The sequence below is a fragment of the Lycium ferocissimum genome, chromosome 2, assembly GCF_029784015.1.
Source record: "Lycium ferocissimum isolate CSIRO_LF1 chromosome 2, AGI_CSIRO_Lferr_CH_V1, whole genome shotgun sequence".
Classification (NCBI taxonomy): Eukaryota; Viridiplantae; Streptophyta; class Magnoliopsida; order Solanales; family Solanaceae; genus Lycium; species Lycium ferocissimum.
Window position 1 is genome coordinate 11,935,569 of NC_081343.1, and position 19,568 is coordinate 11,955,136.

At 40.0% G+C, this 19,568-nt stretch overlaps 1 long non-coding RNA gene across 1 annotated transcript; it reads right to left on the reverse strand.

Annotated features, from left to right (window-relative positions):
- Positions 1-6,366: 6,366 nt before the first annotated feature.
- On the reverse strand, positions 6,367-17,826 carry LOC132047948 (uncharacterized). The gene is made up of 2 exons (XR_009412855.1): positions 17,535-17,826; positions 6,367-6,682 (listed from the first exon to the last, which is right to left on the reverse strand). It is a non-coding gene; the product is annotated as an uncharacterized LOC132047948 (long non-coding RNA).
- Positions 17,827-19,568: the final 1,742 nt, after the last annotated feature.

Sequence of the window (19,568 nt, forward strand, 5' to 3'; positions counted from 1 at the left end):
GCTCCTAAACGCACAAGCAAGTATACACGGTCGTACAAGTAATATAGGATTTTAAAGTCCAGATATCGTACCCACAGGGACTTATGATTAAATATTTACTAAATTAAACTAATGCTAATTATCTAAACAAGAAATAAAATCCAAAGTTATATTTTTAAGCTAACTAAAAATAAAAGAAAACAAATAATGAACTTCAACCAAGATAGAGCAGATTTTTATCGGAGAAGAAATAGATCTAGGGCTATGACCACTAATAATCCAGTTGAGTCTTCAAATCGTTCTACCAATGGGTTACTAGTTGACGGGTTGATTTTAACATTATGATATACTCGAGAACTACTCACAAGCCTGTATATTCTACTATAACGCCTATATCTCTATGGTCGCCGGAGGTAACAAGAACACATTTACTTCTCCGTATCCAACTAAGTAGGGCTAAAGGGTATATCTCTATCCTCAGTAGCGAAACGATAATATCGAACAAACTCTATTTATTCTTATGTCGTACGTGAATTCCCTCTCTCAAGTTCAATTCATGCACCACAGATAGTGTTCAATTAGTGATCAAGTAACTAAACAATTAAGCACAAGAATAAATAAGCAACCCAAAAATATGAAAATTTCATAGATAGAAACGATAATCAAACGTCAATTTTCATGTTTGTGTCAAAGCCCTAGAACTAAAGAGTTTAGCTCCACATAGACATGGAGGAAAAACAACAAATCATTCGAATAAAATTGTAAAAACGAGTAATACAGAGAAGAAAAGGTAAAACCCTGTAACTCCGACCTCCACGGCTGCTCCAAGCTCTCTCTAGGTCCAAAGTTCTGAACTAAGGATTTCAAGTCATCCAAAGTTATGTAAAAATTTTGGCTCATGGAATATTTATAGTATAGGAAAAAGCCCAAATAAAATAACTAAGTCCAAAGTAAAATAGGAAGAGTTAATTCCGAAATCCTTGCTGCGACGGGAATGCTTGGTCACATTAATGACCACATCTGTTTTACTCTTTGATTTTGTTTGCTGCACTTCATCCAATTCCAATCACTTCCAATCATCATCGACTAATAATTTTCCAATCGTCATTCAATCATTAGTAATGAAGCATTTGTATTTTCTTGTAAAAATTTCCACGTGAGCTAGAATGCTCATTTGGTTCTCTGTTTCATTTTTGCCAACTCCGCTTCTTATTCAATTTTTCTCCAAATCTCTTCAATTTAGTACCGCTTTGTTCCTACAAAATAAAATATACATTAAGCACAATTCAATACAATAGTACTCAAAAGAAGATTAAAAGTATTAAAATGTGAGGCAAACGATGGATAAATATATGTATTTTTGGCCGAACATCAACAGGTCACAAATGGAACATAAACATTCATAATCAATACAAGTAATAAATATGCAAGGTAGTCATCTTAATGAGCCTCATATGGGTCTGAGATACCCAAGGCTCGTCTAGGCATGAATGCTCTAGTTCGGTAGGGATTTGGTTCGCTCTATCCTAGTTATCACTAGAGAAGGCTTTGACAAATGACACGGTACTCGAGCGGACAACTGGGGTTGAACTGTCAGGGTTGATGGAAAACCGCGTACCAACCCTGCTTCATAACGGTTCCAAATGAAGTGTTTAGTTTTATAGTGAAGGAACGACCACGTACTCCGCGAGCCGCCTTTGAAACAAAGTGTAAAATAAATGCCAGGAGTTGCAGAGTTATGATATGCATGCAATGAAAGTTTATATATACAGGAAAGGAAACTGTCATAACCCGCATTTTAGTATAATCGGATAATTCGAAACAATCGCGGGAAGACAACAAGCGAGGCCATATTTTATTTTGTTTGGCATATGAGTTGCTTATGAAAAATTTAGAAGCGGAATTAATGAGGAAGGTCAAGGGCATAAAAGGAAATTCGCAATATGACTCGTGGAAATATGGAGAAAGACGAAGGGCAAATTTGGAAGTTGGAAAAATGTTTCATGAACTACAAGAACTAGCCCAAAAAATAAGTGGGCTTGAAAGTTTTTTTTTGGGAAATTTGAAGGCCCAACCGGCCATGTACATGGGTTAGGCCCATGATTAATTAACTCATGGGAATTAAATAGATGACTAAGTCATCTTTATCACAAAATTGTCTAGAGACTTCAAGAAAACAAAAGAAAGAAAAGAAGGAGAAAATCCAAGGGCCATTCGGCCATAGCAAGAAATTCCAAGGAAAATTTATAAAATTCTTTCAAAAATTATTTTCTACCAAGTAGAGGGTGCACAACAAGGTGAAGTTGTTGTTGGAACAAGAAAGGTTCAAAATCATACAAGTTGCCAAGAGTTAGGCAAGTGAGAAGTTGAAGAAGAAAGGTAAATTCTAGTCTTGTTTTATGTGTTATACATGGTTTATATGTGTTGTAGTATGCTAAAATGGATGAAATTCATGAAGGAAAGGAAATTAGTATGTGGCCGTGTATGTTCATATATGAATAAGAATCATATCTTAATTATTTTGTTTAGTGTTTGGTTGTTATGGTTGTGAATGATATGTGGAAGATGGAAGTTGAATGAATTTGGAAGAGAATGTAGTTGTGCATGCATGAAGTGTGGCCGTGAGTGTTGTGTATGTGTGTGGCCGTGAGGTTGTGGTATAGTATGGGAGTTAATGAGTTAATTTTTGTGTAGTGTTTTGGTTGTCGTTATATTGTGAATCCTATGTTGCTAATGAATGTCTAGGGGCCTTAGTGAAGTTGTTGTAGTGGAGACTTGTTTAGAAATTATACGAATGGAATGCAATGTTTCTTTGCATGCATGAAAGACAATATGATTAGTATGATGTTGATGGAATATACATTATAAGGTTGTTATTGTGTTCATCGAAGTTGGAAGGCTTTGAAGAAAGTGGTAAATTGAGATTATGCGTCTTGAGTGAAATATGTGAACCGCTAATGTAGTTATTGAATTATGTTAATAGTTTGGCCGGGTTTGAATTCCCGGATTGTGTTTGATGAGAATTTGACTAAATTGAATGTTGAGGATGGTATATTTACGGAGGAAGTCTTGCCGAAAATTTCGGTAGCCAAGTGGTTCCTTAAGATTCTAACTCTAAGTATACTAATGAGAGTTTTGGTAAACATGACCAATTCGCGTATTTTGACGAGATTGCAACGTAAATTTGAAGTAGCAAAAGGAGTGGAAAGAGGTATGTAAGGCTTCACCCTTTTTTCTATGGCATGTCTTAGACGTACTAAGGTGGATACGAGCCTCGGGGACCGTTCCTTTTCTCGAAATCCAAGATTGAAATTAATCACTATTCATTCAATGGAATCGAATTCGAATTGCGCAAATTGTTGGAGAAATTTCCTAGACATCTAGAACCTATGCAAATAGAACCCGATTACTCTAAAATTCTCATAAGGGACGCCATGAATTATAATATACGTAAATTTGATACGCCGCCTCAATTAGCCCGAGGTGGGCCCCTTTGTTCCCGGATTTTCTTTATTGTTCTATTTGACCTATTGTGAAGTAGAATCTAAAGGAAACTTTTGGGTTATCATCTCGTCTATTAGGAGATAGTTGTTTTAACTAGTCCATTGATTCCAAGGCTTGTTCCCTATCTAAAAGTTTATAAATGTTTTTCTAAAATATTTATTTACCTTCAAATTAAAGTTTTAAAATTTTTGAAAGTCTTTATGACTAAAACGACGACTATGATTCTATGATAGAAATGATGATGCTAAAGATGAGGAAATATCTATGACACTACATAACATGACGTGATATAATATGATATGATAAATATATATGAAACATGTATATGTACATGGGGACATGGGGGAAGGGATACATGGAAATTGGGAAGGAACTATGTTTCATTGCCACGGTCACCGACTGCTTATCATCCCGGACGCGGGATGCCCGGACGCGGGATATATGGGCGAGCCGATTTATTCGGTGCTATGTGGGCGAGCCGACGTCGTTCGGTGCTATGCTATGCCATGATATGCTATGATACGCTATGCTATGCCATGATATACTATGATACGCTATGCTATGCCATGATATACTATGATACGCTATGCTATGTCATGAAATACTATGACACGCTATGCTATGCCATGATATGCTATGACACGCCATGCTATGATATGATATGATCTCCTATGATATAGTACGGCATGATATTATAAGACAAGGTATGTCATATTACGCTCTCTATTTTCTATGTCTATGATAAGAGATATCTTCCTAAGATAAGCACGCATAGTATCCAGGCACGAAAAGGGCCTTCCTATGTACAGGTTGTTTTCTTACTTCATTGTATATCCCCTGAACCTATGACTCGGTGATTCTTACTTATGATTATACTTGCGTTGTTTACCTTCACGCCTTACATACTTGGTACACTATTTGTACTAACGTCCCTTCTTGTGGACGCTGCGTTCATGCCGCGCAGGTCAGCAGGTAGACGGATCTGGTTCCTAGGAGTTCAATCAACAGCAAATAGCAGCGGCGCTCCGGTTGCTCCGGAGCCAGCCTTTTGGTACTAATCTTGTATATGTATTCGGGCACGATAGTACTCGGCCCTTCCGTGTATATGTATACTATGGAAGAGGCTCGTAGGGAATATGCATACGTAGATGTTTTGTGTTCGAATGTCCTTGTCGCGGTATAATGTATTGTCAAAGCTTGCTGGTCTATGTACATTATTATGTTACCAATGTATATGTCAAAAAAAAATGCAGGTCCATATGGCCCACTTAGTAACAAAAGTAATATGGCAGACAAGGGGTGCTCGGTACAAGTAACGGGTACTCGTCACGGCCCGAGTTGGGTCGTGACAGAAACACATAAGCAGTTTATACAAGCAATCACATTATATTGAAGCCCTTATGGTTAGAACCTAAAGTCCCAAGCAGAGTCATCATCTGTAACGGTTCGCTTTTCATGCTGTGTTAAGGCATAAAAGCTACTACGAACTCATTGGTGCTCTTTCAGACTTATTTTGAAAATAGTCGCCACCTAATTTTTAGGAAATTAGGAAAACCAAGGGTGAATGGTTTATTCAAATACAGTGAAAAATCCTTCAAAATCCAGAATTCTAGGTAAAGGTTCTGATGATCCACTGGGGAAGGTGTTAGGCACCCTAGTATTAAGGATCCGTAGAATACGGTTGACCTTCGAGCTTCAATGTGTGATTGTGTATGAACTGCTTATGTTTTGTTTAGTTTCACGTATAAAAATACCATCATGGCATATCATTTTGGCTTTAAAAGAGTTAAACAAATTCCCTTTAAGTAAGGGTACTTTGAATTCAGATATTAAAATATCCGGATAAAAATAGTTTGTCGTTTTACTTTTAAGGATAGTATACTGGGTATATCCTATCTGAAACTAATGCCATGTGTTCGTATATAAGAAAAATATATATATGTATATATACAGTCTTTATTTAATTCATACATCATCTTCATTTTATCTCTTCAGTCAACCATATCCTCAGAACTATTTTTCCAAACTCGGGTTTTTGAAGGACATTCCACTTATTTGAATTCATTAAGTTGGGTCTAGCCTAAATATTTCTTTTACTTTCTTTTCTCAGATTTCTTAATTTAAAAATACACTTTTAAGGAGGTATTCAGAAATAATCAACTTTTTTGCAAGAAAAATATACTTTCACTTTTATTTATTTTAATCAAATGGAATGCAACTCTTTTACCGTTTGGATACAGTTTTGAAACATCGTCTACCCAAATCCTAGGTTCTAACCTGTAAGGGTTTCAATATCTATACAAATGGATTTGCATATCATACAGAAAATAAGATAAAACTTATCCTAAAGGAAGGGAAAGAAAGTTTAGCTTTTACGACCTTGGGCTCAAATCATTCAGCAGTCTTGTTCTCATTTTTCTGTACTCTTCTAATCTTCATCCGAAGCTCCAAGTGTCCGATCCTTTACTTCACTTTGTCTTTAGTAGAATCTCATCTCGTGGACCCATATTAATTAGATGTACCTCGCGATAATGAAATGAAAATAGTTAGTCAAATGATACGCCACCCCATAGGGTGACGTTTGAGAGCTTTGATTACAGAGGCTCAGACTCACGGTTCCAAATATGGCAAAGGAACCCAAATCATGTCGTAGCTACAGACTAGGGGTCATTGTAGTTGCCTTGCTAAGCGCATGTTGGTTCCTACCTGATGATATCAATGTGATATCATCCTTGCCTAAACCAAGGGATAACCTTTCCAAACTAGGCATGGCCTGAAAAATCATTTTTTCATTGGCCCAAGTGTAGTATCACATGTTCAAATCAATGAATTTCAATCAAAGTGTAGTGATCTGATCTTTAAAAGAAGAACAGCAACAATCAGGAATATAGAAATATTTCCCTTGTAGCATCTGCTCATTTTTTAGGGGAAAAAAAGTAGCAAACATATCGAGACGCAGTATCTATTCTTCCAAATGCAATAACTTCTTGAAAAGCAGTAGTAGCACATGCCCTAACAGTAAAACTGTTTGGCCAAAATGCTAAATGGCCGAAATGAAGCAACCATTTTGTTTCACAATGCAGCAGTACAGGTTTCAAAACATAATAGCAGATTGGTTCAGGTCTAATGTCCTTAGTTTGGCTTTGTATCAGCAGCAAGATAGCAGTAAATAGAAACAACAAACTAGCCTTAGAAGTGACTGATACGCTCAAATTACATCTATTAATGGTATAACGCGGACGTTGTCAAATATAGTAACCCAACGAGGTTGGGGTCGAATCCCACAGAGAATATGGCGTGAAAAGTTTACTAAACAAGTATTATACTAATCTTGCGATCCTGGTGTATTCCAGAAAAGGGTTTTATAGTTGATTTGGTTTGTGGACTAATTTAAAGTGACTGAAAATTTAAGGTTGTAAATATATAGGTAAAAGGAACCAAGGTTGTGTCCCCGTCAGATAAAGTGTATGATCATGGGTATCGATCTTGATATACTTCTAATGGACTGTTTGTATGGATGCACTTAACCTCTATGTGAATCTGAACAATTTCTCAATAAGAAAAGATTATTTCTTTCTATGCTTTTTCCAAAGATAAGAAAGTATGCATGAAGAACGATTAATTATGCCAAGTAAATTCCTCTTATTCCTAAGTGAATTTATTAAACAAGGTTTAAAGCCCTGAGTTCTTGTTATTTGTTCTTACCTAACCCTAGCTATTTTCCCAAATAAACTAAAGTTTATGGCGTTAGCTAATGTTTGCAACCACTAACTATATGATGAATACGAAGAACAAATAAACCCTAACAATCCATTATGCGTATATCTTTCACGATTCCTAATCACAACACACCCATCCTTGGGTTCACAACCTTAGTAAAGGTGTTTAGCTACTCATGGCAACAAGAAAACAATAAAAGATTGAAGATTGCATAATTGAATTATTGTATTTGAACTTATGAATAAAACTTGAAAGTAATGAATGTAATTGTTTGGAAATCTTCAAAAGCAATCACAACTCAAAAGTAATTACTACAAGTCTAAAACTCCAGATGTCTGAAAAATAAAACCTAGACAGGTATTTATACAAGTCAAACTCGGAATAATCAACCCCAATCCTGTTCCAGCTCGGCTTGCACTTCGACGGGTCGTCTTTGCACTTCGACGGTCGTCGACATGCTCAAGGACCATATCGACGATCTGAGTACACTTTTATCATTCTGCAGGAACTCCACCATCGAAGCACTTCGACGGACCGTCGATCATGTCGACGGTGCAAGTCGACGATCTGATGATGCTCTGATGATTTTGTTACTTCGCAGGAACTTATTGACGAGGCGATTTGACGGACCGTCGAGCATGTTGACGATCCATCCTTATGTTTATCAGAGCAGATTTCTTATTTTTCTCGTTTTTTCGCTTTCCGAGAATTCTAACTTCAAAATACCTGCACAACACATAAAACACATCAAACTAACACGAACTTGCTCGAAAACAAGTAAAACTTAGAGTTAGAGAGAATTGGATGTGCCAAAATCCCGGCACATCAACACCCCTAACTTAAAGTCTTTGCTTGTCCTCAAGCAAGTCAACTAACAGACTCAATCTACAAATGTCTACAAAGTAAAGCTGTCTACAATGGTTGTGGCAATTAACTTCGAGCATATCAAGTGTATCACAATGACTAACCCCCCCAATAAAGACAAAACCAATCAAGGACTCGTTGCAGCTAACCATGAGGCTTCAATTTATGACATCTAGTTATCTAAGAAACCATAGCCCACACGAACCAAGACTCACGGGAAACCAGTCACTTAACAAATTCTAATGCCCTCACAAAGACCAAAGAATGTCCCAACATATATGTACACACGTAATGGGACGATTAAGACAAAGGAGAAGAGAAACACTCACACTCACAAAGAAATTCTCTAGCTATACATGCAAATACCATAAGCTTGCCCTTATTTTCAATGCCCTCGACTTTGGACAGTTCAGTTGTGATCACACTAGGTTTCAAGGTTGTAATATAGGCTTGGGGATGGGTAGGATAGATATTTGGATAACAGTGACTCACCCTCCTTGAACACTACATCTTATTCTTCTCTTTTACCCTTTTCGCCTTTTGTTTTCTTCCCTTCTTTTTTTTTTGTTGCCTCGGTGTGGTTTTATTGTGATTCTACTTCCCTAAAAAAAAAATTCTTTGGTTACTGTTTTTTTTTTCCAATTTTTTTTTTCTTTTTACACTTACCACACCGCTGTCTTTTAACTAGGTACTTTACTTCAACCCCACTTTAGGCTTATGCCTCATATTCCCTTTAGTCCACCTATCACCCCCAACTTAGTCTTTTAGCCTCAATTTTATTATTTTAGTGCCAAGGAGGGATCGGGTGCAAAAAGAGATGGATATTTAGAACGGGTATCGGCTTGTTACAGCTAGTCAAACAAAAGGTTTTCAGGCTCAAAATGGCTAACAAGGGATATTAACCTATGGGTAGGCTTATATTTAGGCTAAACAGGGGTTCCTAACACAAACAAAGCCTAAGATCATTTCACAACTTCACTTATCTTCAGAATGCAGGCACGACTAACCAGGCAAGTTCTAGATTACATACACAACTAGAGAATATATCCACAAAACCTCACAACACATGGCATCAGAATTGTCAACACACTAGTCTCCCCGATATAATTCTGCACACAAGGTAACACAATAATCTAAATGTCACACAAAGAAGCATGCATATCAATTAAACAACCAAGTCCATTTTTTTCAAAATTTTCGGAGGGGAGTACTTTTTCTCAAAATCAAATTAAGACAGCCCTAACTTAATCAAACCACCACCACATAAGTCAATAATACTTTACTTTATCTAAACACGACCTAAACATTCCAGGTTCAACAAGAAATAAACCCCTCAGGAAAAGAACCATGGCAAAGAAAAGCCGAGGGGGTCCTAAACACATATATGATACATCAAATACTCCCACCCCCAACTGATAAGGTCTGCAATGTCCCCAATGTAGAAAAACTAATACCAGGGAGTAGGATACCTGTGGCGCACTAAGCGCGCTGCTCATCTCGGAACTCATCGGTCTGCGAGGCATCAGGTGGTGCAACCACACCAACAGCAATCTATGTAGCAGCATCAGTAGCAACATCAGTAGTGGTGCCCATAGGCACTGGCACTGGAGTAGGAAGGGGTGGTGGCAATGTCTCACCACTGGGAGCACTGCTCGAGGTGGCTCCTCTAGTCCCAAGCTGGACATTCTCCACGAGCGATCTCTGAATGGCCTCGGCCACCTGCTGCTCCTCTATACTCGGACCCTTAGGGCGAGTGCTCTCTTCCATCTACTCCTTATCATGGGCCGCTCTCTTTCTCTTTTCCCGACCACCTGCTGAGGTAAGCGTAACTAACTGCACCACTGGGAGCTCTTTCTCAATCTCCTCCGCAACAGACGGTGGTGCTGCTACTAGACTCGGATCACGAGCCTTCAATAATAACACATCAGCCTTAAGGTGCTCAAACTCTACCCTCAAAGTATCTGTAGAAGAGGTCGGGCAAGCAATCTCCAATGCGATCAATCTCATCTCAAATCCATCCAGCCGAGCGAACATTGTCGTCCTCACAGGATCTAATGCCTCCTCCACTCTCGTCCTCACATAATCATCTAGCTGGTTTACTATGATCTTTGACTGCTGGTCCGCTGTAGCCGTTTGTTTTGCAAATTTTCTAAAGTTTTCCATTGTGAAGGCATATGAATCAACTCTAGCAGTACCCTAGGGTCGTGGTGTACCGGGATCCGTGAGGGTCGTGGACCGAACTCGGAGGTGGTGGATCCGAAGTTTGTAGCTCAGGAGTAGCAGTCTGAGTCTCAACGGAATCATCACCAACATCAGCAGCTGGAGTCTCAATAATAGGGGCAGCAGTGGCGGGTAACTCCAGTGTAGAGTCACCCGCGGCCCCGGGATGAACAAGCTCCTGCGTAGGGGTACGCCTCCAAGTGCCACTGGGAACCCATCCGCTTCCCCTTGGCTCTCATCAACGGCCTCATTCTTGCTCTTTTCTACCAAATAAACTGACGAAGCTGTAATCCGATGGTCGATATCATCTATAAACAGCACCTGTGACCTCCGAACAAGCTCTGTAATCAGGCATGGAAGTATCAGGGAAGTGTTGGGCTGGGAATCCCTCAACTGTATCTACGTACTAGCCAATGCCCCGAAATCAATCGGGTATCTAGACATCAATGCGGCTACAACAACCTACCTATCAACCGTAAGAGCATTATCAGCCTGAGTGGGGAGAAGCCGCAACTGCACCATGCTCCACCAAAACTTTCCTTCTAGAGTCAACCACTTCTTCTTTATCCGATTCTTCAAATTAGTACACTCGGCTCTCTTGGTCGGGCGACCCAACACTGCAGCTACCCAGTCCCTGACGGACTGCTCCTTGCGCCTTCGCAATTTGTCTTCTAACTCAATTGTCTACCTCGGGGCGGCGTAGTTATTACCGAAATATACTCTATTGATAGCCTAGGTAGATATATCAACACTCACCCTTCTAATCTCAACCTCGCTCTGTGGCGGTAGCTCCTTCAACTTCTGGCGCCTCTTTCTGACTTTCAAGATCAATGCCCCATATGCGGCATATATCTCACGAACCAAAACAGGGCAATAGTCCCCAGGCGGCTCCTGTATGAACTCTAACTGATAGTGATGAATAAGCTCCCTGGCTCTGGGTAAGATCTCGAGCCCCTCAAAACTGATCCGTCGTTCTTCATTTATGGTTCATTTCTCATGTTGAGTGTCGTCTCCTTTCAATTCAATGCCATAGTCATATAGCTGCCTGGCACCCTCAATAGTGAAACGATCCTCAAGCCTCTTGCTTCTAAGTTTTCGAACCCTAGCTGCCTCAGTATCAGCCTCATCATCACCAGGCTGTGAGCTCGGACGGGTCTGGGATCTAGAATGTTCCTGAGAGGACTGAGCAGCATCCTCAGTAGACTGTGCTCGCGCAGCAAGTGAGGCATCTCTAGATGCAACCTCTGATCCCTCCTCGGATCCATCACTGGACCCAGATGTAGATGATTCCTCCTCGTCAGACTGGGAGGAACTGGGAGTGTAAGAGCCGGTACTGTGACCTGCCTGTTCCATGGGGAGGAGCAGCCCCGGTCTTCTTCACGGGCATAACCTCAGGTTCATTATCCGACCTCTCGTCTCTAAGAGTGGGTTGGCCACTGGGCCTCCTTCGACCCGTTGCTCTTTGAGTTTGCCTCGAGCCACCCCCTCGGGTGGTTGTCAACTTGGGTGGCGCCATACCTGTAATCATCAAAAACCACAATCTAGTCAATCCGTACAAGTGAAATCAACACAGTTAGTTTCTGAAAAAAAAATTATTTCAGTTCTCCGATGTTCTCTGTCTGCAGACCGTCGATGTGCTTTGACGGACTGTAGAACTTGTCGATGGACCGTCAAACAGCTCGACGGGACAGTTTTTGTACAAAGACGGTTCGATGACCTGTCGACGGTGCCGTCGACATGTTTACGGCCCTGCAGCAGCAACCAACAGTTAACAGACATCAAACATTTGCTTCGGCTTTGCGTTTTCCACTTCAACCAATCAGAGAACCAATTTTTCATTATTAGGCACATTTGCGATTTTGGGACTTCGGGTTACTCAGACTTCACCCTAATTTTTTACCCAAGTTTCAACCCTTTAGGCAATTATCCGGGTTTCGTTTGGTGGGTATAACGATTTCAAAACGAGATTTTTAGTCGAAATACCCTCCAACCCGTTGGAGTTACTCAGACTTCACTCCTCAAGCATCATGTTTCAACAGAATTTCTCTTTTTCGGACCATTGGCGGGCATAATGAACTAACAAGTTGATCAAAATGCCCGCCGACTTAATGGGGGCACGATATTCTCGTCCCCACGAGTCCATCTAACAGCAATCATACCAAATTCCCTTCCGCCAATCACAATTTCACAATTTTGCCAATTCAAGCATAGATTTCATTCAACAAATACAAACCCTAAGTCATAATCTCTACCCTTAGTATTCACATCACAGATATCACCCATGTATCCTAGTTAAAAGCATACCCAACTTATTTCAATACCATCAAATATAGCCTAGGTCCCAAAATCCAATTCTTCAATTAATTTAGGGACCCTAGGCATCTCTTTTAGCAATTTTCGAACAAATACCAACATTAAAACCAAGCAAAGGCTGAAATTCATGCACATACCTAATATAGCAAGAGACTTTGAAGAAAACTTGACTAAAAATTTAAAAAAATTCAGAGAAGGATAGAGCAACTAGGGCAGTAACTTCAAAAAATCAGTGGGTATTGTGGTTTTTGGGTTGTTCAGTGTAATGGGTGCTGACTTTATGGAGGAATTTATGGGAGTTATGGAGGGAATATGGTGGGAGTTTTGGATTTGAATCGGTTGGGGTATAGCAACTGTTCGTATTTGATATGAATGCTCTACCCGTTATTTTATTTTAAAAGCACGACTGTTGGCCCTTTATATTTTTTTTTGAAGTCGACGACTCGTCAAAGCGTAAAGATGACAAGAAAATTAAAGAAAAGGGCTGACCTGTTGACGAGCACTTCGACGGCATCGTCGAACGTGTCGACGGTCCGTCGACATGCTCGTCGATTTACTTACCTGCAGATGAGCAGTTGCTAATCCTCAGAAGTTCAGCTCTGCATACCGTCATTGTACATTCCCGTCTTTGTGCTCTGGTGTAGCTTTCTTTGGTTTTTCGAGTTTCAGTTCTTGCGCACTTGGTACCTGAAAAAAATTTAAAGAAAAAAAACTAAACCCTACAAAAACAAAATTACAGAATTTTAAACCTGGGTTGCCTTCGCAGCACGACGGTGTTATCAGTTTACTCTTGGTCGGGCTCGCCGCTTCAGCATTCGTCCCAAGGTGCTTCAACCGATATCGATCTACAATTCTATCTCCGTCAATCATACTATGGTAGTGCTTCACCCTCTGCCCGTTCACCTTAAATGTCCGAATTCCATCTTCGGACTTCAATTCAATAGCTCCATGGGGTGAGACACTTACCACTTCAAAGGGACCTGACCATCGTGATTTCAATTTACCTGGAAGCAGCTTCAATCTAGAATTAAACAGCAGGACGGGGTCACCCTTGTAGAATTCCCGCTTCAGGATTTTCTTGTCATGATACTACTTCATCCTCTCTTTGTATAGCGCTGCACTTTCATAAGCCTGATAGCGGAACTCATCCATCTCGTTGAGCTGAAACAACCTGAGTTTGGTGACTTCTTCCCAATTCATGTTCAATTTCTTCAAGGCCCACATGGCCTTTTGCTCAAGTTCAATTGGTATGTGGCATGCCTTCCCGAAAACTAGCTTAAAGGGTGAAGTCCCAATCGGAGTCTTGAAGGCAGTCCGGTAAGCCCATAGAGCATCATCGAGCTTGCGGGCCCAATCGCCTGGTTTTCATTCACCGTCTTTGATAAAATACTTTTTATATCCCGATTAGAGACTTCAACTTGCCCGCTTGTCTGAGGATGATACGGGGTTGCCACCCTATGCTTAACTCCATACTTCTCAATCAATCCCGCAAAGGCTTTATTGCAAAAGTGAGAACCACTATCACTGATTATTGCCCTTGGGGTACCAAAATGAGTAAATATGTTCTTTTTCAAGAATCCCATGACATTCTTGGCTTCATTATTAGGTAAAGCCACCGCTTCTACCCATTTGGAGACATAATCAACAGCCACCAAGATGTATTTCATGCCACAAGAGCTTACAAAGGGACCCATAAAATCAATTCCCCAAACATCGAACACTTCAACTTCCATTACAAAGTTCATAGGCATCTCTTGCCTTCTACCAATATTCCCATGCTTTTGGCACTGATCACAAGAATGCACCATCAGATTAGCATCATGAAAGAGAGTAGGCCAATAATAACCACATTCAAGAACCTTTGCAGCATTCCTCGTACCACTATGATGTCCCCCAACTGGAGAGTCGTGGCAAGCCTTCAAAATCTCCAATGCCTCACTCTCTGGGACACAACGCCAAATAATGTTATCAGCGCAAGTTCTGAATAAGTATGGTTCATCCCAATAGTACTGACGAACATCCCGCAAAAACTTCTTTTTCTGATACGATTTTATCTCGTCGGGAATGATACCAGTCACCAAGTAGTTAGCAAAATCGGCAAACCAAGGTGCCACCTGCATAGACACCACCAAAACTTGCTCATCCGGAAATGCATCTTCAATGTCAAGTTCTTCTGCTGGCACCCCAGTTTTTTCAAGCCTAGAGAGATGATCTGCGACCTGATTTTCGGATCCCTTTCGATCTTTTACTTCAAAATCAAACTCTTGTAACAAAAGGACCCAACGAATCAGCCGTGGCTTAGCTTCCTTCTTGGCCATCAAATAGCTCAATGCAGCATGGTCAGTGCACACCACCACCTTGGACCCCAGCAAATAGGACTGAAACTTCTCAAAAGCATATACTATTGCAAGCAGTTCTTGCTCGGTCACCGTGTAGTTCATCTGTGTCGCATTAAGTGTCCTATTAGCATAGTAGATCAGGTGCATAATTTTATTGTGCCTCTGTCCAAGCACAACACCTATCGCAAAACCACTAGCATCACACATTAGCTCAAAAAGTAAGGACCAATCCGGAGTAACAATCACAGGAGCAGTAGTGAGGCGCTCCATTAATTCATTAAACGCCTTTCGGCACTTGTCATCAAACACAAACTTAGCCTTTTTTTCAAGAAGCTTGCACATCGGGTTAGCAATCTTGGAGAAATCCCTGATGAAGCCCCCGTAGAACCCAAAGATGTCCTAAGAAACTTTGACACCTTTGACTGAGATGGGTGGAGGAAGTTTTGCAATCACATCTATCTTCGCTTGATCGACCTCAATTCCCTTTTCAGAGATTTTGTGACCGAGGACGATCCCTTCCTGTGTGTAGTTAATCGGTTAAGTATATCAGTAATAGTAGCATAGGACTTATTCATGAAACACCCGCTGGCAGCATTATTGGCTATTGCTTGGGTCATAGGATCCAAACCTCTGTAAAAATTCTCCTTTAAAATCTGTTCTGGAAAATCATAGTTTGGACTCCTATCTAAATATTATTTGTACATCTCCCAGGCTTTAAAAAGTTGTTCCCCATTACGTTGTCTGAGTTCGTAAATTTGGTCACGAATTTCAGCCCTTTTACTCGGGGATACCACTTCCTGAGAAACACTCTGACCATCTCTTCCCATGTAGCAATAGAGTTTCGGCGCAGCTTTGTGAACCATTTTCTCGCTTCTCCGACTAACGAATATTTGAAGAGTTTCAGCGGAACTGCTTCTTGAGTCACGCCCCGCTGGATATGCTGAGAGCACACATCCGGAAAGTTCGTTATGTGTTGGTGAGGGTCATCATCGACTGCATTCCGAAAGTATCCCTCTTGCTTGAGCATATGATAGAGGGAATTATCAAACTTGATAGTAGTAGCAGTTACCCTCGGATGAATGATTGCAGATGTAAAATCTTCATCTGCTTCTGGTTCATCAGCAAAAACATTCTTGACTGGAAGTTCGTTGTTGGCCATGATCACCTGGTTTGCAAGGTAGCAAACGAGGTGTGTTGGAATATGACAAAGACTTTAAGAAGAGTAAACACTATTTATTAATTTCAAAACCGTATTCCCCGGCAACGGCGCCAAAATTTGATACGCTCAAATTACACCTATTAATGGTATAACGCAGAAGTTGTTAAATATAGTAACCCAACGAGGTTGGGGTCGAATCCCACAGAGAATATGGCGTGAAAAGTTTACTAAACAAGTATTATACTAATCTTGCAGTCCTGGTGTATTCCGTAAAAAAGGTTTTATAGTTGATTTAGTTTGTGGACTAATTTAAAGTGACTGAAAATTTAAGGTTGTAAATATATAGGTAAAAGGAACCAAGGTTGTGTCCCCGCCAGATAAAGTGTATGATCATGGGTATCGGTCTTGATATAATTCTAATGGACTGTTTGTATGGATGCACTTAACCTCTATATGAATCTGAACTATTTCCCAATAAGAAAAGATTATTTCTTTCTATGCTTTTTTCAAAGATAAGAAAGTATGCATGAAGAACGATTAATTATGCCAAGTAAATTCCACTTATTCCTAAGTGAATTTATTAAACAAGGTTTAAAGCCTTGAGTTCTTGTTATTTGTTCTTATTTTAACCCTAGCTATTTTCCCAAATAAACTAAAGTTTATAACGTTAGCTAATGTTTGAAGGACAAATAAACCCTAACAATCCATTATGCGTATATCTTTCACGATTCCCAATCACAACACACCCATCCTTGGGTTCACAACCTTAGTAAAGGTGTTTAGCTACTCATGGCAACAAGAAAACAATAAAAGATTGAAGATTGCATAATTGAATTATTGTATTTGAACTTACGAATAAAACTTAAAAGTAATGAATGTAATTGTCTGGAAATCTTCAAAAGCAATCACAACTCAAAAGTAATTACTACAAGTCTAAACTCCAGATGTCTGAAAAATAAAACCTAAACAGATATTTATACAAGTCAAACTCGGAATAATCAACCCCAATCTCGTTCGGCAAATTTCGCTTGCACTTCGACTGGTCGTCTTTGCACTTCGACAGTCGTCGACATGCTCGAGGACCATATCGACGATCTGAGTACACTTTTATCACTCTGCAGGAACCCCACCGTCGAAGCACTTAGACGGACCGTCGATCACGTCGACGATCTGATGATGCTCTGATGATTTTGTTACTTCGCAGGAACTTATTGACCAGGCGATTTGACGGACCGTCGAGCATGTTGATGGTCCGTCCTTATGCTTATCAGAACAGATTTCTTATTTTCCTCATTTTTTCGCTTTCCGAGCATTCTAACTTCAAAATACCTGCACAACACATAAAACACATCAAACTAACACGAACTTGCTCGAAAACAAGTAAAACTTAGAGTTAGAGAGCATTGGATGTGCCAAAATCCCAGCACATCAGTGACCGAAAATGCAGCAGCAAATAGGTGGTATCAAGTGAACACTTCAAGTGCTACATTGATCATTTTTTTAAATCAAAGACACTGCAGTTTTAACAAGCAGCTTCACAAATGCAAAGCCAAAGTATAGCAGCACCAAGTGTAGCCCCTGTCTGCGTAAATGCCACAAGTGTAGCAACAACAACTATTGATTCAAAAATTAAGTGCATCATTTGTGCAAAATGTAGCAATGGATACCAAAAATACAGCAACAAGCTGTCTTTCTAGCATTGACAGAAACAGCAGCAACCAGCAGCAACAATAGACCGAAACTCCAACTCAAAGAAAATTTAGGCAAACAAAGGGAGGGGCTACTACCATCCATATTTCGGTGCTGCACAAGATCAAAAGGTTTCTCGAACCTTGGGCATGGCAGGCTATCGAAGGAAGTTAAACCAATCCCTAAGTTTGCCTTAGATTTCAAAGGAACTACTAACCAGCAAGCAAGATTTAGAAGTGCTTTCATGAGTGAACATAAAAAATTAATTTTTTTAGGGGAAAGGTAAAAGAAAATTCCCAAACAGGATGCCCACTATTCCACTCCAGTCTTAAAACAGAAGCTTTGTGCTAGATTTCAACAGTTTCAATCAACAATCTTAATAAGGAAAAGATCAAGTAAACATATACCACATATTAAAACACAGCTCATGGTTTGTGAGTAAGGAAGGGTCTGCCTGGTTTAAGCTCATTTTTTACTTAAACAAAGCCATTAACTTACCACTTCAAGGCAACTGAATATGAGAATCACAAGCACAAAACAGTCATATTTTATCTCGTAACGACCCGTTTCGTCTTTACTATGAATTTCGAGGAAACTCGCAACTCTGACTCCTTAAAAATGCTTTCGCTTTGTTATGTTTCTAAGAATCGCTAATTAAATCAAAAACCGTTGGGTGTATCGCGTAAAAGCTTGGAATGAGGGCTACCAGGCCCAATTGGGCTGCCACAGTAGCTATAAGGGCGCTACAGCGACGGCGCTATAGCGGTTGAAACACCGCCTTTGCGGTAAGAGTAATTGGCTAGTGGCGGCCACTCAACCGCCCTAGCGGCACCGCTGAAGCGATAAACATACCACTGGGGCGGTTACGTACAGTGAGTTACCTATTTAAGACTTCATTTCAGGATTTGACCACATTTTTCCAAACCCTAAATTGTCCAGCCGCCTTTGGAGCATTTATGGAGCCAAAAATGATATTTTCTTGGGGAAGGTAATCCTTCTAACTTCATTCATTCATTCTTCACATTAGTGATTCTTATTAAAAATCCGTCATTTAGAAACCACAAAAAATGGATATCACAATTTCCTAGACCTATAGAGATGATTAGTTAGTTGTTCTTATTATGGATTTCATTGAATCATCACCTCTTGTTCATCACCCTAGAATGGTTCCAAACTAATTTCTCATTTCCTTACAAGTTTTTAAATGGGTCTCTTCCATAAATCTTGAAAATAGATATCTCAAAGATAAGTTTAAAAATGGTAACTTTACCTAGCTAATGGCTTAAAATAGTTGACCTTATTCATGGAAAAAGGTTGATAAATCACCTAGTGATGTTACGAATGAAAGCTAGAGGTAGGCTAAGTTCCCAAACCTTCCTTATTAATTCAAAATCTCCTATAAGGGTTCTAATGATGATTTCTTTTCTTGGGTGAGCATGTTAGTCTCAGGTTCCTTCGTGCGGATTATGACGTGATTATCAAATTGAAGAATCAACGGATGATCGTGGCACCCACTCGGCCTTGATGTAGGTTACGGCTTTCCTTTTTGGTAGACTCTGGTTAGTTTCTCATATTCATGTATTAGACGGAACGGAGAATGCATGTGTAAGAGTTGGAGATTTGAGATGGATCCATAGTATGGTATTGTTGTGTGATTTGTGTATTCGGGCTTGTGGCCTGTAGGTTCCTTAGGATGTTTGAATTAGTTTCCTTGAGTGTCGGTGGTTTCTATGTGACTTGGAAGAAGAGGTTGATTTATACTTTTCTATGGTTTGAGTGAG